General features: G+C 38.1%; 1 pseudogene; it reads right to left on the bottom strand.

The window, feature by feature from the left end:
* Positions 1–6,413: 6,413 nt before the first annotated feature.
* Positions 6,414–17,255, bottom strand: LOC111337109 (uncharacterized; annotated as a pseudogene).
* Positions 17,256–25,102: the final 7,847 nt, after the last annotated feature.

The raw sequence follows: 25,102 nt of genomic DNA, 5'->3' as shown, positions 1-25,102 counted from the left end.
GACATGATAACGCTTAACAGTAACAAAAAAACAGATAAAAGTCGAAGTCTCCATGTTTTTCTTGCTATCCATTGACTACAATTTATAACAAGGTAATTTTCTCGACTTTTTAACTCTATCATGCGATCAACAATACTATTATTCATCTTCTATAAATAGTTTCAACCGGAAGCTTTCACCTGCCCTGATTATTGATCTGTCATGAGACATCAAATTGGTAAAAACACCATGCTTTTTCCATTATAAACTCTAACTTTCGACATTGGTTAGACAAGTCTTAGAAATTGAGAAAAGGAAAACAATGGTAATATAGATAAACATTTACCTGCCATTTTAATTTCTCGGTAACAAGTAACCGTTCTTCTGCCTATTGCAAGAAACTTGCAGATGGCAATGAATTTCCACAGAAAATGCAAATGTTCAAGTAAGATATTTGCTTCGAAATTCCAAAAAAAAAATAAGAGAAATATTTTTTCCCAATCAAAATGCAACTTCTTAGTTTTAATGAGTGGAGTAAACTGAATTGTTGAAGAAATTTACGAATTATCCGGATCAAGACAGAAGTAACTTTTGCAAATAATTCATATTACAAGAGAGCTTTCTTGTATAATATTACGGTTCTTCTAGCCATTTAAATTAGTACCCTAATGCTACACATCTGCCATGAGAGGTAATTTTCTTGATATTCTCTAGTTATTTGTTTGACAAAATTTTGATCAAAACTGAGCTAATATCTGACTTTACTAGGCACAATAACCACTCCAGCGGGCAGCTAACAATAAAATCTTGCATGTAGACGACGATATTTACAAATGTAAACTTTCCACATATAAGAATCCAAATACATAAATGAAGAGATGGATAAAGAGCTGGATAGATAGGTAGAAAGTATTACAAAAGAAACGCCTGAATTACTAGCTCGGTAATAAAGAACCAATCTACCAAAAAAAAAAAAATTCGCGATTCACTGCGAAAGAAATGCCCAAACACTTACCCAACCATGTGCCCACTCATCATCCACTCACCCAGAGTTTCTTGTTTAAGCAGTTTAAAAAAGTTTAAAAAGTGTTAAGGTATCTTTAAAATAATTTCTATTGTGTGGGTGAATAACAAAACCTCTTTCAATCAGATAGCAGGTGTTAAACAGTAACTCTTATTTAGAAGGACTACTTTCCCTTCAACATCCCCCATCAGAAATGAGTAATGGTAAAACTGACCTTGCGATGAGACAGAAGCAGATATCATGAAATACCACAGAAACAGAACAACGATAGAAATCGAATTCTTCATATCTCAGACCGCTTTCTGAGACCGACTTCACGAAATATGTGCAAATGGATGCAAAAAGTAATTTTTTTTCCTTATGGTAAAAACCTCCTGACTTTCTTTTGACCAATGAGACCTGGAGGTTACCTTATCGTTCTTTGTTTAAACATAATATTTTAAGTCACTTTCCCAGCAGGTATTCAATTCTTTGGTAAAAAATGGATTATTTATCTTACTTAGTAAGATTCTCGATGGTTGATCGTACTGACATAACAACAGTTTAAATTTGAAAATCGATTTCCATATGCTTAGCAAGAAACTGACGGAAAATATAAATACTACTGCCGCTGCACCTGACTTTAATGTATTGAAATATGCTATACCTATTTTGCCGCTTATTGGGCCCAAAATTTTCCTCCGCCTTGTAGTACCTTTTACGACGGCTCGCTAGGAACATTTCAAAAACTTGTATTGTCAGCCTAGAGTTTTACATCATGTGACAAACTGGCATGGTGAAAATTACGGTAATCTTAGGTTAATTAGGATCGAGATTGTTAAACTAGAAAACAGGAAGCGCTGCAAGTGAGCTTATGCTCTAAACTATCGAGCTTAATGGCTCAAATTTTTCGCGACTTTAATTTCCTTGCCCAAGACAAGCTTGTTTTCAACATGGACATTACATATCTCTATACTGTCATTCCTAGTTGCGAAGGTCTTCTGCCCCTCAAACATTTTTTTTTTTTTATCTAAACACCTAAATCTAAAACACTCAACTGAACTAGTGCTCACACTCGATTTTTTTTTCATTCGGGGAAAACTTTTGCAAACAAACCTATGGCGTAACCATGGGTGCCAAAAAGGGACCCAGCTATGCCAATATTTTGGTAGGTTTTGTCGAACACCAATTTTTTCAGTCGTTGTATTTGGCAAGAGACTGCTCGTTTCGATGGCCAGAAATCAGTAGACATGATATGGCGATTTAGGACGCCAACATTGGACAACAGAGTTATGGCCATCGCTCTGATGGTGTGTTTTGTGTATATTTTGGACAGCCCAGCCGCTTTGCTGATTTGTTTCATCATGTTTTCCAACGTTTAGACGCCTAATGGCCGTTGCTCGAACTACACGTCTTCTTCAGGGCTGAGATTTGCCTTTGGATACCGGAAAAACGCATTGCATTTTGGGTTTGTCTTTTCAAGGTAGAGCTTTAGAGTCTTGTAGCTGTCGTCAGTATTGGTCTACAGTTTCGTACATTCTAGCTTCCTTTTACCGGGATAATTCTTCGAAGCTTCATCATGGGCCATGGCTGAGAATTTTCGCCCGGCTGCATCGACGCCAAAATTGAAGCTTTTGGTTGTTAGATCTCTCTGTCCCCCAAGGCCTCTCCAGAAAGAGAAAAGAACGATATGGAACCAGACATTTCTCAAAAGCGAGAGCGGGAAGGAAGGCGAAAAAACATCACCAGTTTAGAGCTGTTTGAAATGCTCTTTTTCAATGGCAGGATTGTGAGTTACGTTTTACTTTCCGCTTCGTTTTAAATTGACAAGTTGCGCGCCTAACATTTGGTTTGACCTAAAAAATATCGGGTCACTTGCTAGTTGGAGCCCTTTGTTGTAGGGAGACGAGTTGAGATATCTTTCAATTTCGTGTCTAAATTCAAGCAAGGTGGATTTACTGTATGGCTCCCCTTTCTGAGTTCGTGCTTCGGCATAAAATCGCCTTAGGTTGTTGTCCAGCTGACCAATCGTCATGTCTGCGAGCGGTATTTGTTTAGTTTTCTCAGAGCACCAGGCTGAAATTCAACTCGTGAATGGCTCAAAAGAATTGATCTCTGTTACTTTCTTTATTTAGTACAGTAGAAGAATAGATAACTGAGGATTATAGGAAAGACATTTTGTATAACTCACAAGCACAGTTTTGCAGGAAGCATTTAAACAGCTTCCCACGTCGGAAAAACTTCACATTGAACGCTTGTACAGAATTTTATTATCGCTAAATCGCTGAAACACACTCTCTAAAATTGCTGCTATTTATTACTCACCTCAAGCAAAAGAAAGTGACGTCTGAGCACAACCCACGGGAAAATGGACCGAGAATAAAGGCCAATCAGAGCGCGCGCTTTTGCAGAGCTATGTTATAATGGACTATGGATCCATATACTTTGATATAAAATGAGTAAAACGTTAATGATTGCGATAAATAAATTGAGGGCTGTCCTTTGGGCTAACGAATTTGTCATTGATCTAGATCAGTGTTTCGAATTTTTTAACGGGCTAATTTAAAAAGTGAGGGATCACCAGTTTACTTTCTGCCTCATTTGGTCACCACGAAACCTTTGCTGGGCTGATACAGGTTTCAAAAGGGAAACTGCGACCTCTATGTCTGCTTTGACTTAGAGACAAGTTTAAACTCTCAGACTCATACTAATACACTCATACACACCGCTCGATAAGCGTACCAGTAGCTTTCCATGTTCAAATCATCTTGTGCGAGATCATTTGTTTGTCGCGATTGCCTCCATGCCACTGACAAAGGTTAATGAAATAATTACGTTGACAAAGACCATCGGTTTCAAGACAGAATAGTGATTAAGCTTCACGTATTTACCCTTCAACAAAGTTGTCCCAAGCTCTTAAGACTCTCACTTTTTCACTCAAAATAAAGTAAAAATTCTACTCCCTTGAAAATAAATTTCTTCAGGAGGCTCGAAAGGGTTTTTTCGACGGCGCGGAGAATGGATTCCAAGATACACGCAAGCTAATTCTTCGCGAGAGAAATAAGCGATGGCGCGCGTTATCAGATCCGAGAGAGAGTCGTAAACAAACATGGCCACCATGAGCATTTCAAAATTGCCGGCACCTCTATTGTTTCCAGCGGAAGTGGTTGTTTGAGAAACAAAAATGGAAAGCTTACTTCTTGAAAGCTGGTAGGAAAATGTTTGGATGGCAGGATTCTTGCCTAAAGTTGTCAAAAAAATTTTATTTAACGAGCGAAAGGAGGATGGAGAAGTCGACACCCCATCAATAAAGTCGCGTTGAGTGAATTCGGTAGATCTTACTTTGTTCCGCGAAAAATTTAAATGGATACCTCTGAGTGCTACGATTTGTTTCACATTGAATTTGATTCCTAATAAAATGAGATGACCGAAAACTTTCCTAAACAACTCACTGGAAGATGAAAAGGAAAATGAAATCATTGTTGGATCCAGAATTGTAAACAGTGACAGTTTTATTAACGGAAATGGAGAGGTGTAAACGTTGCCATAATTAAAGATGAGACTTTAATTCTAATTCAACCACAGACGGTAAAATCAAAATAAAATATTCATCTTAAACTTGTGAGGAAATTCGTTGATATTTCCCTTGATAAACTTTTAATAACACCTACGAAAATGCAAACTCGCATTTGCTAAGAAAGGATTGCAAAATTTGTTTTGTTTTCCATTTAAAACGGAATAATGAAAGTTCACAGTTATGACAGTGGCAAAGAAAAAAAAAGAAAAATGAAGCCAAGGCTTGTTCATACCTCTAGTACCTCGCAAATTATAGAAATTCACGAAATTGCTGATGTATATGAAACCCTAATTTCCGCTGAGTTTGACGCTCATGACATTCTGGAAGACGTCACAGCAAATATTTTCACTCCAAATTGTTTTCACTCTTCCACTTCAAATTGCACATAAACAATTATTTCGGTCAATCATCGTAAATGTGCATCGCCGAATGAGGCCTTCGATCAAGCCATCTTCTCGGAACATTGACAAGATACCATCCAGACGTTCGATGGAAAGCTTCATCTTTCGACAAACATGGTCCAGAAGCTGACAGATGCTGGTTTGTCTCATGTCACACAACAATCTCTGTACGAGAAACTCAACATTAATGGCCTCAATGGAGTACTGGCATTGGCGCCATCTGCAAAATCAACTTGTCATCATAAATCGAATTCCGCTAGAGAATTCTCTCCGGAGTTTATCTCCGGAGTTCATTTCTAACTGTCGTAACGTTAAGCAGTCTGAGTGAATCCATCTTCAGGATGAACGATTTTTTCCGCGCTGAAGCCATCCGTCGATTAATCGCGCGGACACAGACTCATCCTCGCGAAAATGAGCCCTTGAGTCAGCGGTATCGTTTAAAGCGCGTGACCAGATATAAAAGTGTGAGCTGAAATTGCAAAAACCGGAAATAAAGCTTGTTAAGTTGATGAACTAATATCTCGAAATTAGTTCGGTGATCTACCCTGATTTTTGGTGTATAAATTAATTTTATCATTACGCGTTCCTGAAGAAAATTAAAAAAAAAATTATCTGATGGAAATTTTTTTACATTTTAAAACAGCATTTTCCTAAATGATTCAATTTCTATTAGATAGTTTTTTTTAATATCACGTATACTGGTAGAGAATGTGATGATGTTTAAGAAATTTGAAAAAAAAAATTAGGTCACCGATTTGGTTTTGCGGGATATCTTTCAAAAACTGAGTTTTAGAAGGTCTTTTAGCACCACTGTGCTGTTGCCATGGCAACAGATAATGCCAGACGAACCCCCTTAACAGATTGCCCTAACATAGTGTTATGCATATGTCAAGTCATTATCCTGATGATAAGTTTGACAGTCCTGATATCTTTTACTGATTGGCACTTGCTATTAATTGTGGAAAACCCTTTCGAGCCTCCTTAAGCCAAAAAACAGTAGAACACTTTGTTTGAATTAATGAAGTGAAGATGTCAGATAAGAGTAATATTGCGGCATGGCATCACTCGTGGTTGATAAACACGCCTTAACATTTGCATGTTGATCGACCTTGGTTCTGGTTTCGCTGTCAACTGCATATTGAACTAAGGGACCAATCTGGCAAAGGAGGTATGTAGGGAACTTGCAATGAAGCGAAACCTTCATAAACTTCTTTTCGAAAGGGAATTTTCCTTTAAAATGTCATTCCTGTCCCGGTGCTTTTGAAATTTCATATTCTCTGATGTTTGCTGTTGCATTATAATTTTATTATTATTCAATTTCTTTGTTTCTTGGAAAATTACCAATACAGCAAATGTACTAGTACTCAACTGAAGATTAACTATTTGATTATGGAAACTTTTCTGAATCCATAATTTAATCAGCTGGTAAGTCCCAACACTACATTGTCCTTATTCATGATGTTTTTAATTTAAGAGTTTGGAATTTAGCAGTGTCCCTCGTCACTGCACCAGGATGTACCCCATGGCTTTGATGTGCTTGTCTCCATTATCAGGCTCGCGCGTTGCCTCGTTTCCACAAGTATTGGAGCCATCATGCAGACGTCCTGCACCAAAACCAATCCTGGAGTCACAAGAAGAGCAGTCATTCTGCTGGTTAGCAGTGATTCCGATTCTTGATTTGGATTGATGAGGTTCCTCTCCAACCACGTTGAATCCTTCCATGTTGCAGTGGGGCTGCAAGGAGGTCTGTAAGCCAATCAGTGTCTTCCACTTTTTACGACCAAGTGAGATGGTGCGTTTTTTTCCATCAGCGATGAGTGAGTGTAGAGACTCGGCATGCTTGTTGATGACAATGAATCTGAGCTGATTGCCGATCTTCATACCGAGACAGATGTTGGAGAAGGATGTGTCCCAGTAGGTTGGTAACTTTGTCTCTTGAAAGTCAAAGCCAGCTTTGCCTCCTGGAAGGTTGTAAGAACTTCTGTTCCTCCAAAATTGGGAATCGTAATGGAATGTACTCTGAAATTTATAACAAATAATTAATTTTTTAGATACAATGAAATATATGAAGTTCATATATTTTGAACTGCGGTGTTAGATACGTATGATGCACGATCCTCGCAGTAGATAGCGCTCTTTAAGCAATGGCGAAAATCAGACCTGAAAAAAATCAGGCCTGTACGGGATTCGAACCACTGACCTCTGCGATACTAGTGCAGCGCTCTACCAATTGAGCTAACAAGCCAACTGGGAGCAGGCCGTTAAGTTGATTCGTAATAAACCCGTGAAAGTGATAGACCAGATACAATGAAATATATGAAGTTCATATATTTTGAAGTGCGGTATTAATTATTATTTTTTTTTTTAAGGTCTGATTTTCGCTATTGCTTAAATAGCGCTATCTACTGCGAGGATCGTGCATCATACGTAATTAATTTTTTCTTAATTTTTAATTAATGAAATAACAGTAATAGCCTGTTTCAGGCTCCTATTCAGTGAAGATAAGCAAGCGACGCTTGACCTTTTTCAGGAAAACAGCTGCCATTTTGCCTATCCCCTTTCTCGCATCTTTGCATTGACCTTTATCCACAATGAATTTCTTAGCCAATAAATTCATACCTTATTACCATTGATCTACATGACCGGCGTCCATCCCCCATCTCCGCATCCAAAGTCTCCCAGGTGAAAGAAAACAGAAATTGGCTTTGAGTCTAGGAGCAGGGTGACCTCGCCACTCTTTTTGGATCTATTTAATAAAGTATTTCTTTAATAGGAGAGATACAGCTGAAATTTGATGAAGGCCATAGCCTCTATAGCTATATATTCAGTAAATGATACAAAGTACTTTCTAATTCCTCCGAAACGAGATTCAAGTGTGGAAGATTATATTATTATCAAGGTTATAATTCTCATTATCTTCATTTTCAGAGCTTTCCTTGCCCTTCTTCCTTTTCGAATTATCAGTACTGTTATATTATTTTAATGTATTCCCTCTATAGTTCTGTTCGGCTTTGTTTTTGTCTTTAAATTAATTAATTACTGACTTACACATTGCGGTCGAAAATTTCCTTAAATGTCAAAGCTGGGAAAAAAAAAGGTATATCAACAGCGAAAAAGCCTTTAGAAAGAAAAAACATTTTTTTTTTAAGAGCAACGTTTATATGTAGAAGAGAAATATATAACGTTCAAATCCAAGTTAAAAAGTGTGACTGGTCACCGATTAGAAGGAAGAATAGTCCCTAGCTTAGTACGAAAGTTATCGACTTCATTCATCTATGATAGCTTTGAAATTCTCCATGTAGCGATTCCAATTGAGGGCCGAAAGTAACCCACAATTGTATTGGTTTCACTTTAGTACGCTTTGTGATTGTTCCAGATACTCACCATGCAAAGAAGATCAAAGCTATTGCGGCTTAGTTCCTCGTGTTTTCGTGGTGTCGGTGGTGTCTAATGCGTACGATGAAACTGGAAGCAACGGAGCCGAGAATTTAAGATGCGTCCAAACAACTCACAGCTTCACCGTTCGTTCTCACACCACTTGAAGTTTCAAATGCACACCAGAAGGCCGCTATTTACGCAGGGCAGCGTTTACAAACCCTTCGAGCGTCTTTTTAATTTGTTTTCTCAATAGTTCCTAACAAGGCTTTTATCGAATTTTTCCATATTTTTTTTCTTTTTTTGTTTGTTATTGTTCTGTTTTTGTTGGTTTGTTTCTTTATTTTTTACCAGTTTACAGAAAAGAACGTCTCATAAATGATGTCTAAACAGAAGCATTTCAAGAAACTAAGAAATACCGCAGGAAAAATATTACCAGAACGGCAGATATTTCCATCTCCGTAGTATCCTGGTTTGCATGTACAGTTGTACGATCCCTTGGTACTGTTGCACACTGCATCAGCACTGCAGTTTTGTGTTCCTGAAGCACACTCGTTCATATCTGAAAAAGCTCTTCATTAGCAAGAATCTCATCAATGCAGTTAACTTTAGAAATTAACGCAGATTTAAAAGCAGAGTATGAACAACGAATGGAGACCCACGTTGGTTATCAAAGTCTGAAGATACTCTCCTTTTATTAGATGGTCATCATTGCAGATGTGAAAATAAAGTGTGTAAAACGAATTGAGCCCAAAGAAGAATCCGACAGGTAATCTTGCAAATGTTTCAGCAGCTCTCTAACCAATAGGGCCATCGAGCCAGTTACGGGGATTGATTATTGTACGATTTGATGTATTTAGTTGATGAGAATTAGACATTACTCACCAGACCCTATTTAATTGATTAAGATTAGCCTCTGAAACTAAGCTGCGTTTTAATTACCTTTGCAAGTCCTTTCATCTCCAGTAAATCCTGGTTTGCATTTGCAGCGATGCGATTCCTTGACAATGTTGCACAGAGCATCAACACTACAATTGGATTTTCTAATGGCACACTCATTTATATCTGTAAACTCAAAGCACCCGATTTAGTAAGGAAAACCCACTAGGCACGTTACTACATTATAGGGTTGAATATATTTTTTATTTAGTTTCTTCAGCACTTTAGTTGGCTGTTCCGTCGGCACACTTGTTTAAATCTGTAGAATTCAAGGCAACTGACTTAGCAAGGAAAATCCCTAATCACGTGATTAATTTGATCATTTATAGGGTTGAACACGTTTTTTTCTTTAACTTTTATTCCTTTGTTCGTCAAGATAATTAGGGTTCTGGTCTAGTTCACCTTTGCATGTCCTTCCATCTCCAGAATATCCCGATTTACACGAACAGCTGTAGGAACTTTCAGTATTGTTGCAAACAGCATGTTTACTGCATTCTTGTGCTCCTGCAGCACACTCATCGACACCTGCAAATTAGATCGTCATCATTGCGAATGTAAAAATAAAATGTAAAAAACAAATTGACACTTGCGTGGGATCCGACATGATAGTCTTACAATATTGGAGCAGCTCTCTAACCAAGAGATAAATAAATAAATAAACTTTAATAGCTAACATAATTACTGGTAACCCAGTAGTTTACATTGTGCGCTGTGTTAAAAGAATTATAAAAACTAGATTAATACTGAAGAACAGCACGCACATAAATATATTCAAATCGTTCTATAGATAGTAAAATGTTCGCGATCTGAATTACTTTTTAATTTTTGTGCACTAAGAGATTCTCAACGTTGCTTTCATCTCTGATAGTTTTAGATTTGTCGTCCAGACGGTTCCATTAGTGGCACTCGCATGAAATGTTCGAAGGCCTGCGTTGGAGCAACATTTCGGCACGGCCAGATGATCGTGAAAAGAAGCTGGCGCATTATAAGAATGGGTGTTTTTTACATAAGATCTATAGCTTGTAAAATAATGCGGACGCTCTCCGTTCACAATTTTGAACACTGCACAATTTCTTCATACATATTACATCATCAATGGGCATTCACTGTGGTTTCTTGAACATTTGAACCGAGTTATCGTGGAAACTAGCATGTAATATTAGCCTACTACAACGTTTCTGAACTCTAAGTATTCTCAGCAGTTGATCGTTAGGGGCGTTACCCCAAACCGAACAGCAATACTCAAAGACAGGCTTATTAAGCGCATTTAATAACAATTTTCTGCAGTGGAGGTCAAGGTAGCCATTCGCCCATTTTAGCAAATAGATTCTAGACTTCAGCTTCCCAATTAAATATTCGATGTGGTTGTGCCAGCTAATGCGCTTGGCGATCTTGACGCCTGAGAGTTTTTCATCTTTGGCTTCTTCTGTTGCCATTTAAGTAAAGATCTAAGGTTGGGTTGTTAGCGTATTTCAATTTCTCTCGTTTAGTTATGAGTAGGTGTTTTGTCTTCTTTTGTGTTAGGTACCATTTTGTTTAACTTGAATCAACTGGTAGCATTGTTTAGGCTGACTTGCAAATTCTATTGGATATGATCAATGGAGCGATCGGAAGTCCATAGCATTGCATCATCAGCATATATTTCAGCGTCAGAAGTGGATAGGCAGAGAGGTAAGTCGTTAATATAAAGTGAAAAGAGGAGGGGACCCCAAAATTGATCCTTGTGGAACGCCTTGTGGCAACGTGAGAGGGTTAGATAGTGATCCAGAAATAGTGCATGTTTGAGTTCGATCGCATAAATACGATTTGAACCATCTCAAGGTTGGTTCACTAGCGGGGTATTTAGCGATTTTAGATAGTAGAATGTCGTGACTTACTAAGTAGAAGGCTTTGCTCAGATCCAAAAATATCGACCCAACAAACTTTTTTTTATCCATAGCCTTCAGCCAGTTGTCTGTGAGGTTCAACACGCGCAGTTTCGCATGAATGATTTGAACGATAAGCAGACTGTTTGCTGTATAGAAGGTTATTGTGGCACAGGTATTTTAAGTAGCACGACGCAATATATCTTTCAAGAGGTTTGGAGATAACTGGCAGGACTGACAACCTACAGTTGTTCCTGTCATGAGGTGAGTCTTTCTTGTAGACAGGAGTTAGCCTTGCTTTTTTGAATTTATGATCCGGAAAACGGTTTTACTGATGCGAGAATTGTAGATATTGGTTAAACAATTAGATATCGCCGGTAGTGCTAGTTTTAGAATTTTAATTCCAATCCCATCCAGGCCTGTGGCTTTGTTTCCTCCTAGGCGCTTTGTATATTCTTCAACTTGTTGAGTGGTCATGAGGTGGATATCAAACTGCGTAGAAGCATCTATGCGAGCATTGATAAAGTGTAAAATGCTAGCCTCTATGTTAGCAAGTACCTGTTCGTTGACTGTGACCTGAGCCAGGTTTGCAGCCCGCTGTATGTTGGTGAAATGATTGATAGTTAAAAGCATCAGCCATGGAAAGTGGGTCTCTTATTTCTTGGCCATCCATTTCAATGAAAGAGGGCGTTGAAGGAATCGAATGTGTTGATACTGCATGTTTAAGAGTTTTCCAGAGTTTTTTGGGGTTGCGCATATTTTCAGTGATTTCACTTCTCATATGGGCCGATTTTGCGTTGGCGACCATTTTGACAACTTGCTTCCTTAGCTTCTTATACATGGTGTTCGCTAGGACATTAGTTTTCGCACGTTTCTTGAACTTATCTCTGGTTCGGATACAATTAATGGGGGAGCTTTTTATCCAAGGTGGCAACATTTTCCGCTTTACTCTTTTCTCGACAATGGGTGCGTGCTGGTTGATTACATTATTGAAATTCAGCTCCCAGGTGTCCAACTTGTCGTTAACATCTTGGGATATATCAAGCACTGACCATGGACCGGTATCTAGATCGTAAATAAAAATTTATTTGTCAGAATTATTAAAGCTTCGATATTTGATGGTATCGTGATGCAGTTTGGGGGATTTAAGGCCGCGAAACTTGTGTACAAAGCAGACTGGATAGTGATCACTCAGTCCATATATCGGGACTAGGGTTTCGATGATCCGCCATGGATGCGAAACATAATCTAGCAACGCGGCCGAACATCGAGTAATCCTTGTAGGAGTTGAAGAAGAGACGATCTGTTTCATTCCTGCGTCCTGAATAATTTTAGATAACCTACAAGACCCATTTACTGCTAGTGAGTCGATGTTCAACAACCGCAATTACTTTGTTATACCTGCTCATAGGAGTGTCGATTCATTCGTCAAGAAATATGTAGAAATCAGGACTTGAGTTCAGTGGGCGGTAAATAACAATGAATAAAATCGTTGGGACCGATCGATGTTGTTTTATTTCCAGGCAGAGATGTTTGAGTTCAATGGATAAATCCAAGAATCGAACTCGACGACACCTTTTTTTGGTCAGCGGTGTAATGACGGTCAGACGTGTATTTGGCGTCCCCGTACTTTTGCTGAATTTGTTCTGCTTTCTGTCTTACTCTGGTCAAAACTCAGTTTGGAACCGCTCTCTAAGCGACTCGGCTTTCCAGCTCAGAATTTTTGTGTCTCCTAGAGAAAATTTTGCACCGAAATTGCAGCCTTTCCCAACGTGTGAGCACGTCCGCAATTTTGTTTCCGCCCCATATGGTGGAAGATATCTTGGTTCGAGGACATACTACTATGCCAACTCCGAAACAAGTTTTCAACAAAGTCGTCTCCTTAGAAGCGGCGATTTTTCCCTCAATCCTGGTCCGAACTCCATTCCTCCAAAGTGCTCTGTTTGTTTGAAGACCGTCGCTTGCAACCACAGAGCCATGATTTGTGACCAATGTGAAAAATGGTGCCATATCCGATGCGGTAACATCAAGCCTAACGATTGCAAAAACTTGCAACGCCTGACAATGTTCGAGTGGTCTTGTCTTCGCTGCTAACAATCCACTGAGATTACTGCAAATACCTCCCGAAATGAATCCCCACTTACAACTGCTACCTCGAATGTAAACGAAATCAAGCTTACAGAATCCCAGGAAGATCCTTTTCTCGTTCTTAAACAAACAGTTGGCGATGAGAACCTTAAGATTGGTCATCTCAACATCAATGGCCTTATAAACAAGCTGTATGAGGTCCAGCACCTCTTGTATGAGATCAAGTTTGACCTTCTTGGTATTACTGAGACCCATCTTAACTCAAGCGTGTCACACGAATGGATCAGAATTTCTGGATATAAATTTGTGAGAAGGGATCGTGGTTCCTGTGGAGGTGGTGTTCTGATATATTTTAAAGAAGATCTTACTGTATACTCTTCTGTTTCTTGGGAAAGACCAAATTTAGAAGCATCATGGCTGAACATCACCATGAGATCCCAATCCTTCCTTGTTGGCTGTGTCTACAGACCACCTGATGACTCCTCCTTTTTCGACTCTTTCAGAGACCTGATTGCTAATATCTGGCTGAAAAGAAAAAATGTAATCCTTGTTGGTGACTTCAACTCTGATGTGTTGCACAAACCTAACAATAGGGAATCCGAATATGGAAAACTCCTACGAGGGATTCTATGTAGCTGTGGACTAAAAAAAACATTATCAACAGCCCACCCGTATTAGTGCCAACTCCAAGTCACTTATTGACCTCGTGATCACTTGTCAACCCTCAAAAATCCAAACCTCTGGCTCCATCGACCTGGGCATCTCTGACCACCACCTATTATTCGCAGTCTTCAAAGTTGCAAGAGGTAATGCAAAACCCAAAGTTATCCCAACAAGGATTATAAATCGCTAGACACAAGGCAACTTAGGAGTGACTTCCACCGGGCTTCCTGGCATATAACTAGTTTATTCGACGACATCGATGACAGTGTAAACGCTTGGCAATGTCTGTACCGTGAAATCCTACATCACCACCTACCCCCACGAGATGCTAAAATAAGAGATAAGTCTCTTCCTTCGATCAACACCTCCATCAGGAAAGAAATGAAAAAAAGATACAAGCTCTTTAAAAAGGCAAAGTCATCAGGCGACCCCGAAATATGGAGTCTCTACAAACAGAAGCGATATGAGGCTAAGAAGCTACTAAGGAGTGCTGAAGCTGATTATTGGCAAAAAATATTCAATGAAGCTAATGATTCTAATGAATTTTGGAAATTGACCAACCGAGTCTTGAGGAAACATAAAGTTAAAAACATCGGTCCAATCTGTGATCACAACGAGGAGATAATGACCCATGACTTAGAGAAGACAGAGTATTCTAATGACTTTTTTTGTGAATGTCAGCAAAGATCTCACTAAGCAACTTGATCCTTTGAACTTGTCAACTATAAACACCTTTATCACTAGAGTCACTCCTACCAGGGACAAAACTGACATGAGCTGGGAACTGGTAAAAAAGAAACTAATTAAAGCTCCTAACCCCAAGAAGGCTACTGGTCCAGACCAAGTATCCCCCAGGGTCCTCTCCATGATTGGTGACCCCGTTATCCACGGTCTTTTACCAATCTTCAGGAAGATTATATGTGATGCATCTTTCCCTTCAAGCTGGAAATTATCACGTGTTAACCCCATATTTAAGAAAGGCTCACCAACAGAAGTGAACAACTACAGACCTATCTCCCTCCCCAGTATCCCTGGGAGAATCTTAGAAGACATTGTCAGTGATGCCCTCAACAACCATTTGGACACACAAGGCTTGTTATCTCATAGACAGTGGGGTTTTCGGAAAAATTATTCAACTGAAAGCCTCTTACTTCACCTAAAAGAGACCTGGAAAAATGCGCTAGACAAGGGCCTGAAAGTGGGCGTGCTTTTTATTGACTTTCGAAAAGCATTCAACACAGTGAACCATACCATCCTTCTAGAGAAGCTAAAGGCCATTGGGATATCTGGCGAACTGCTTTCGTGGCTTACCGGTTACATGTCTGCACGTAAGCAATTTTTCCAAATATTAGGATATCAGTCCGAGCCCAAAACCATCACACATGGAGTTCCCCAAGGCTCAATACTAGGGCCCAAATTATTTTCAATATTTGTAAACGATCTTCCAGAATCAATAACTAGTGGTGAATTATTTATGTTTGCCGATGACACCACTATTTTACAATTGGAAACCACATGGACGATATCGTCTTAACACTCCAGTCTGTACTAGACCAGCTGTACCCCTGGTGTCAATCTAACAGATTAATCGCCAACGAATCGAAATCTGAAGCGCTGATAATTTCTAGCCAGAACTTTATTGGCCCCCTGCCACGTTCGGCCTTTGGTAATACTGAGCTTTATTGAGTACAAATCATCATCTAAATGTCTTGGGATGACAATTGACAGCAAGCTATCATGGCAGGAGCACATAAATAACGTTTGTAAGTTATTCAGTAACAAAGTCGCAGTACTAAATCGGATAAAGTTTTTACCGATACCAACCTTAGAAAACATTTATTATAAAAATATTATCCCTAGCGTTTTGTATGGCATTGTAGTCTGGGGGTCTTGTTCTTCAGCCTTGACGGATGATATTGATCGAATTCATTTGAGAGCTACTAGAATTATTTGCAACCTACCCCATAGCATCCACAATGATGACATCATCAAGGCTACACACTGGAACTCTATTGTTTCATTTTACATTAGCAGACTTTTAGTTACTATTACGTACAATATCTATCACGGAAATAGCATCGAGCCTCTAAATAACTCAATAGTGAAATCCGAGACTCCTTATGACTTAAGAAAATCCTTAAAAGTTAAGTTCATAGACCAAGAACAGAAATGGGAAGATCTTCGTTTAAGCACAGAGCTGCACTATCCTGTAACCTCCTTCCTGAAGACAACAAGAACTGTTCAAACTTAACTTCTTTCATGAGAAAACTCAGGAAAAATAAGAGAATTCTGAAATCTATCAGTTTTGCTAAAGCTTCCTGCAGCGTTTTCAACAAATCTGTTAGCTTTAACCACTTTTAACATTTACTCTGTATTGTTATTAATATTTATTTCTTTCAATTGTCATTATTTATATACCCATTTTCGGTTTATTCACTAATTAGGTTTTTATTAATTGATAGTTTAATTGGTGCAGGTCCACATCAGGACGTAATGTCTTGCCTATCCCTCAACCTGCTTTATTAAATAAACTATGATGATGATGATGATGATGATGATGATGATGATGAACATAAGCGGTAACCCCACCACCTCTTTTTGAGTCACTCTGATCACAGTGGTGAATCTGATAATTCTTCGAAGCAATTGTCCAGTCGCTCCAAGTTGAATTTAACCAGGTTTCACTCATTTCAAAGACATCAAAATCATTCAGATTCTTCAGACTCTGAGCCCAAACAAGTCTACGACCGCGGTTTGACATGGCAAGATTTACCTTTTTTACAGTCTGCACCTTTGAATCCAGTGGTGCACAAACAGCGGTATCCTTTGTCGGTAAAACCACTTTGACAAGTCGCATTGTTATCGCAAGGGTTATCAACACAAGCGCTTTGAAGCCAAAAGGAGAAAATGTATTAACAATCTTAATATCATACGTTGAAATATCGATGTCACAGGTTGGGTGATCAATCATCTTTAAATTTTAGATTTTGATCAGGCAATGAAAATAAGACAGAAAACGAGGGGCATAATGATAGCACTAGCGGTAAAAATATCTGTAGTAATATTAGAATTATAGCTATCATTTCAACGCTTATGGTTGAGGAAGTAGATTTTCGTCGCTGAAAATAAGTATTTGCTGATGATCCAACACCTACCTCAGCTGCATGATAAAAATAATTTTGTTCTTTCTTCAGCTCACTTTTGTGTCCTTCGTGAGTAACATTATTCAATTCACATTTGTACCCTCCATGTCTACCCCCTCGTTTATCAAGATTAATGCTGACACAGTCAGGCTCCATGTAACACATCTTCTCACAAAACTTAATTGTCATGACTTCAACGATGCGAATCACGTGGTTTACGAGACGCTTGCCGTCTAGTGCTTTTTCAGGTGTAAACTCCAAATGGCGGCATTGGTCTGCATCGGAAAATTCTCAATAATTTAGAAGAAAAGGAAAAATATGTTAATAGAGATAAACATAAAAGAATTGATAATTATGGCAACAATAATGTTATTATATAGTATGGCAATTTGGTTTAATCAACTAAGTTGAAATTGTAAATTGGCCACTGTAAAGAGTTTTAAAAAAGTTGACGTTTTCGACCGTTTTCGACCCTTCGGCTAACGTTCGAAGCGTCAGCTTTGAAACTCTTTACGATGGCCAGTTTATAATTTGAATTTAGTTGACAAACTAAACCAAATTACCTTACTACCCCCACCGAGGCAGCAAAAAAATTTTCTTTAGAAACTTTCCCCCTTGATTACATTAAGGTTTAGTAGCTTTAGTATTTAACGACAGTTTATCCGTCTAAATCTAACTTAAGGAGGCTCGAAAGGGTTTTCCACAATTAACAGCAAGTGCCAATCAGTAAAAGATATCATGACTGTCAAACTTATCATCGGGATAATGACTTGACATATGCTTAACACTATGTTAGGGCAATCTTTTAAGAGGGCTCGTCAGGCACCATCTGTTGCCATGGCAACAGTACAGTAGTGCTAAAAGACCTTCTAAAACTCATTTTTTGAAAGATATCACAAACACCAAGTCGGTGACCTAGTTTTTTTTTTTTTTTTTAATTTATTTAACATCATCACATTCTCTATCTGTATACGTGATATAAAAAAAAACTAACGAGTAGAACTTGAATCATATAGGAAAATGCTGTTTTAAAATGTAAAAAACTTTCCACTGGATAATTTTTTTTTAAATTTTCTTCAGGAATGCGTAATGATGAAAATAATTTCTACACAAAAAATCAGGGTAGGTCACCGAACTAATTTTCGAGATACTAGTTCATCAACTTAGCAAGCTTTATTTCCGGATTTTACAATTTCAGCTCACACTTTTATATCCGGTCACGCGCTTTAAACGATACCGCTGACTCCAGGGCTCACTTTCGCGAGGATGAGTCCGTGTCCGCGCTTAATCGGTGGATGTCCTCAGCGCGGAAAAAATCGTACATCCTGAAGATGAATTCACATTGTTTCGTGATTTTACACATTCCTAAAAAATAAGTCATCATTTGAGACTCAGACTGCTTACCGTTACGGCAGTTGGAAATGTAAGAACATTCCGGAGAGAATTCTCTTGCGGAATTGGATATATGATGACAAGTTGATTTTGAAGGTGGCGCCAATGCCAGTACAACATTGAGACCGTTAATGTTGAGTTTCTCGTACAGAGATTGTAGTGTAACATGAGACAAACCAGCCTCTGCCAGCTTCTTGACCATGTTTGTGGAAAGATGAAGCTCTCCATCAGACGTCTGGATGGTATCCTCTCATTGTTCCGAGAAGATGGCTTGATCGAAGGCCTCATTCGGCGATGCACATTTACCATTATTGACCGTATAATTGTTTGTGTGCAATTTGAAGTGGAGGAGTGAAAACAATTTGGAGTTAAAAGAATTTGCTTTGACGACTTCCAGATTGTCATGAGCGTCAAACTAAGCGGAAATCAGGGTTTCATATACAACAGTAATTTGTTGGTCGTCACAGATTTCGCGAATTTCTATATTTTTCAAGGTACTACAGGTAGGAACAAGCCTTGTCTTCATTTTCCTTTTTTTTGTCTTTGCCAGTGTCATGGCCGTGAACTTTCATTATTCCGTTTTAAATGGAAAACAAAGCAAATTTTGCAATGCTTTCTTAACAAATGCGAGTTTGCATTTTCGTAGTTGTAATTTACAGTTTATCGAGTGAAATATCAACAATCTTTCTCACAAGTTTAAGATGAATATTTTATTTTAATTTTACCGTTTCTGGTTGAATTTGAATTGAAGTCTCATCTACATTTTTACGATCTCTTGTTTACTGAAAATTATGTTGTTTTTTTATGGCAACATTTACACTTCTCCATTTTCGTTCATAAAACATACTTTCGTTTACCACCCTGGATTCAACAATGATTTCATTTTGCTTTTCATCTTCCGGTGAGTTGTTTAGGAAAGTTCTCGGTCATTTCATTTTATTAGGAATCAAATTCAATGCGAAACAAATCGTAGCACTCAGAAGTATCCACTTAAAATTTTCGCGGAACAAAATAAGACGTACCGAATACACTCGTCGCGACTTTATAGATGGGTTGTTGACTTCACCATCCTCCTTTAGCTCGTTAAATAAACTTTTTTTGACCACTTTCGGCAAACGCCCTGCCATTAAAACATTTTCCTACCTTCTTTCAAGAAGAAAACTTTCCATTTTTGTTTCTCAAACAACCACTTCCGCAGGAAACAATAGAGGTACCAGGGAATTTTGAAACGCTCATGGCGGCCATGTTTGTTTACAACTCGGCCGCGGATCTGATCGCGCGCGCCATCGCTTATTACTCTCGCGAGTAATTTGCTTGCGTGTACCTTGGAATTCATTCTCCGCGCGGTCGAAAAAACCCTTTCGAGCCTCCTTAAGGTGGCTCGTACCAGTTTTCATCTTTTTGATGGTTTGTAACTTTGAAAGAATACAACAGAAAGACTGACCAAGGCCAGTTGAACACTTTTACGGGGATGAATTACATAATCATTGATTATCCAAAAATACGTGTCATTTCGTCACTAGCAGTTTCCGTGACAACGCTTTCATAGGCTCATTCAGACGCATTTTTTAGCTTGTGGCTTAAATAATTCGAAAACTAAACCGGTGATACCCTGATTTTTCTCAGTAATTGCTTTTGGCACTTGAAAAGGAAAATGGACAAAGATTTTTAAAAAATTCTACGAAGCGGAATTTCAGAAAATCTACAAAAAGGGCAATTTTCACACATCACAAATTTCCTTCTGTAGAATTTTCTAGTCTTTTTTCTGATGATTCCTTTCGATGTTATTATCATATTGGAACAATAAAAAGAAGGGGTCACCGGACTTGTTTTCATGCAATAGTTTTCGTGAGTTTTGCAATTTCCACGCGCGTTCTCGCGCATTTAAAAATCTGGATTCTATAAGATCGACATTTGCTCATGATCTGTTTTAGCTACCGCTAACAATTGCGTGTGCTCGCGCGAGCACCTACGATCTGATTGAAACATTAAACAGCCTTCAAAGACAGCCTCCCGAGCTCATCTTAAAAATCCTACACATGACTTCTGGCTATATCATATTATTTTCCTTGAAGTTTCAAAGTCTTCTTCCACTTCATGCAGATTATCCTTCACTTGAGTCCTTCTTTTTTCGCCGTCGCAAGATTTCATATCGGTTGAATATTTCTTTTAAATGTGAAGTGAAGCAACCTTTACTTATCCGAAAATCGTCTTCGTTATCTTAATTTTTATCTCCTGCATTCACAGTAGCCGCTCAACACATCAAATACAAGGTCTTAGGTAAACTTCTCACAAGAGTAGAAAAAATTCCACGCGCTGCCATCTTTGTTTTGAATTTTCATCTTTTGATCTCGCGCTTCTTTCGCATGTTTCTCTCGCGCGCGTCACGCAAGAGTGACCTGTTCCCCGCGCGAGGAAACTGGTACGAGACACCTTTAGGAGGCTGAAGAATTGGCTGAAAAAAGTTTTCGCGCGCGCTTTTGCTGATGCAACTCAGCGCGCGCACAAGGATTGTAAAAACAAACATGCCGTCAAAAGAGTGGTCATTTTAATTACTCAACGCGTACCCGCACTATCTGTGCGATTTTTCTCTATAGTTGGCGCAGTGTATTGAAGGCTTTAATCTTTTATTACAAAGATATGTTAGAAAAGTTAACGGTGCAAAGAACCCAGCAGTTCTCAGCTTTCTCGTTGTTACTGAAAGAACCCAGTTTAATGCAGCGCATGCGTAGTAAGTCAAAAAATTGCGATTGAATGGAAAATTGCTTTCTCGGAATATATCCCTATTTCTTGAGAACCACTCATTAGAATTTCACGAAATTTGGCACGAAAATACTTTAGGAAATAAGTAACTGGAGTATTGAAAAAAATTGATTTTAAACAAAGGAAATTCTAGAAAATCGAGTGAACCTTGAACAAGGGATAATTGTACCCTTGATAATGGCGTCATGAAGTCGCCGAAACCTCGGGATATTATATCGCTTGTTTTTACCTGTCTATGAACTGAAGATCTCTCTGTTAAATTGTTAGCAAAATGGTGTTAACTTGTGAGTATCGTTACAAACTTGTTGCATGCAGGTTATAAAGAAAATCTAATGACTAGATTTTCTACAAATTAACAAAACCGATTTGAATTGCCTGTTTCTATCTATTCACGTAGCCATGGCAACGGCACATACGTCAGCTTAACTATAAAAAAGAGACAAAGTTTGTGTTGTTAACTTGCTAGCTGCCAGTTTTGGTGACCAAGAAATCATGCAAGGGTTTTAGAGAAAATGGTGAAAGAAACAAAGGTATCAAAAACTGTCTTCAGTTACCTTAAGTATCCTAAATTTTTCAATTCGTCCATTCATTTGCGATCCTATTCGCGCTGCTTAAACTTCCTCAGGGATTTGTGTTCCATTAAATTTCTCGGCCGTAATTTTTCGTACTGCCATCTGCAAGAAACTTGCAGATAGCAATTTATAATACATGTAACTATGACAATACTTGGGATTATTGATAAGTTTGAATAATAATCGAAAGATTATTTGCATAAATCTTTAATCATCCTAAATGGTTTTATCCATTTGTCCATCCATTCGCGTTCCTATTCGGACTGTTTCGACTCCCTTAGGCATTTGACTTCCATGATGATTTTATCTTCTCGGTAGCAATTATCCGTACTGCCAACTGCCATATGCAAGAAGTTTAAATTCGAAAATTCCCAAAAAAGAAAGATGGCTAACAGTAAATACTGCTTTTGCTCAAAGCGTCATACTGCAAAGTAGGCCACACAATAAGACCTACGCAGTTGTTTTTTTTTTTGAAAGCTGACTAATATACATTACAATAAACCCGTAAAAGCTTCTTTTCCCTTCAGAGAAGTTTATGATCCAGCAATAAGATAGGAATGCTTTCAAAGTGTTTAAATCCACATGCGATTCTTTGTCGAATCAGTTTACCTAACAACCTGATCAATATACTAACAAAAACAGGAACATGAAGACCTCTTTAGATAATCAAAGTAACAGAAGAATTTAAGGCCGGTTCAGTGAAATTGACTTAACAATAGCCAAAGACTGAATCTCTTAGACAAAAAAAGCAAAAACAAGTAAATTATTAATTATTCCATCGTCCTGACACGAAATGAAGTATTTGAATAACTAAACTTCACGCAACAGCTGAGTTTCTATTGGCTGAAAATAGATTAGAAGGTTATGCCCAAGAAAAAATAGTTCTTAGATCGCTTCACCTGCATGTAGGGTTGGACATGAATTTACACTTCTCTCGGAAAACTTTCTGAATGAGTTCTTCTCGATGATGTATACGTATTTGATCTATATCTGTCTTGTTTTGCCATTGTGCAGTATGATGTCTGCAACACAAGGTTAGTTTTAAACCTATCATTAGCGGAAAAAATATGGTAAAAATAAACTTTTACACTGTTTAAGAACTGCTATTGTTTTAAAGCATATTTGTTTAGTTACCAACGATGGAGTTTTTCCTCTTGTTTTTGTGGTAGATCAGCCTTTTATAAATTAAATTTTTGAAGCTTTTCATGACTTAATAAATTATTTTTTAGTAGATCTTGATGGGCTTTTAGAAGTTATGGCTTGCATCTGTTCTATGGACGAAATAGAGACAAAGCAGACAATTTCTTATAGTTATTTTGAAGTTTTTTGCGAACATGGTTCGAAAGGATCTTTAATTTTAGATGGAGAATCACCGTCTTTTTTCTCTATAATTCAGGAGATCCATTCCTGTCTGACATTTGTCATGTGCAGTATTATGTAGATATCTCAGGTGGCAGTGCAGGTTTGAAAGCCAGTGGTGCTAAGATCATTCTAGAGCAATTTGACAAATCTGCATGAGCATCGAGAATTCGTTGCAAAGCGAATGGAGCAAGGAAAATCTCATTCTCTTTTCTCTTTCATCTCGGCTTAAAATTATCAAAGATGAAACCTACTTGGAAATATAATGTTGCCATAAAGTTGTACCACCGTAACAACTGAAACTGACTACTTATTAATAAGAGGTTCCTTTAAAATATTCAGTCCAGTTAACTTAGCACAGAGCTTTATATTTTGTAAAAACTCGCGCGGTGAGATAAGTAGTCTGAAAAAATTATGATGGAGGCTTTGACCATATGATATTTCCAACTTCTAAGAAGCACATCTAGAAGATTTCTATAATACCCTATGTGACTTATGAAATGTATTTTTTTGAGATCTATTTTTAAAAAATATCATTGAAGTGTTAAATTATTAATCTCGCCACTCGGCGCGACTGATATTGAAGGGCTTAATAGTCAACAGTAAATTTTTTATGCAGACGACACTAAACTCTATTTATCACACCATGATTCCCTAGCATTGGAGGAAGGTATAAACCGAGACTTAGCCAGTTCAACACAATTGTTTCGACAGAATGGGATGTTAGCAAATCCAGACAAATATCAGGGTTTGGTTTTAGGAAACACTGATTGTGATTTCCAGTTAGAATGTGCAGGGAGGCTAATACCTACTTCCAGTGAAATAAAATTATTAGGTGTAACATTGTAGGACAAGCTCAAATTTGATACTCATGTTGCATCGATCTTTCGAAAGGTGTCGGGTCAGGTTAATGCTTTTAATAGGCTTAAAAATATCCTGTCTCTTATTTATTTTACCTCACTTTGATTATTGTAGCCAGATATGGCACCACTGTGGGGAAAGGATTACAAAGAAAATGGAAAGGGTAAATCAACGTGCGCTTAGATCATGTCTACAAAGATAACGGTATTTTATAAGAAGACTTGCACGATTGTATCGGCTTGCATACGACATCGAAGAGTCGTAGGACTCAAGAGATGTTGCTAACGGTCAATAACTGCTATCTATATAAGGCTTCCAGACCTATTACTGACTTAGTTAAACCAAGGAGGACTGATTATAATTTAAGAGGCAGTAACATGCTTTCCTTACCTAAGGTTAACAGTACCAAGCATGGTCTCAAGTCAATTCGTTATTTTGCTGCTAAGACTTGGAACGCGATACCAGATGCTATACGCGCAAAGGCTGGCACAAGAACGTTTCTTCACGATATCCGTCGCCTAAAATTTTAACTTTTTAGTTTTTGATCTCTGTTTTACTACACATGTATACAAATATATATTTAAATTTTGAAATATCCTTTTTGTAAAAACATTTTACTTAATTTACATAGTTTCTTGATGTAGGTTGTAATTTTTATTCTGTATTTTGTTGTGGGATTCCTGGTAGGTAGCTTGTAGCTAAGTGTGGTGCCACATTAAATAAAGAACTACTACTACTACTAACACTACTACTACTACTACTACTACTACTACTACTACTACTACGCTCATTCTAGGTTTTTGTTTAATTCCAGACTTCAGTGACACAGACGAATGCCGCACTTTGGAGTTTGGACTTGAAAAAGCCTTTGATGGCAAACGCCTGGTATACCATGTGATTCGCGTGGTGGAAATCATGATCGCAGGGTTTTGTAAGAACGTGTGCTACATGGAACCCGACTGTGTCAGTATTAATCTCGATAAAAGAGCAGAGGAACGTGGAAAGTATCTCTGCGAACTGAATAATGTCACTCACGAAGGACACGAACATGAGCTGGAGGAGAACATAGATTATTTTCATCATTCTGCGGATGCAAGTATTCTGTGTTAATCTATCTATTAA

This window comes from Stylophora pistillata, chromosome 6, assembly GCF_964205215.1.
Source record: "Stylophora pistillata chromosome 6, jaStyPist1.2, whole genome shotgun sequence".
NCBI lineage: Eukaryota > Metazoa > Cnidaria > Anthozoa > Scleractinia > Pocilloporidae > Stylophora > Stylophora pistillata.
This window is presented reverse-complemented; position numbering and strand designations above follow the sequence as displayed.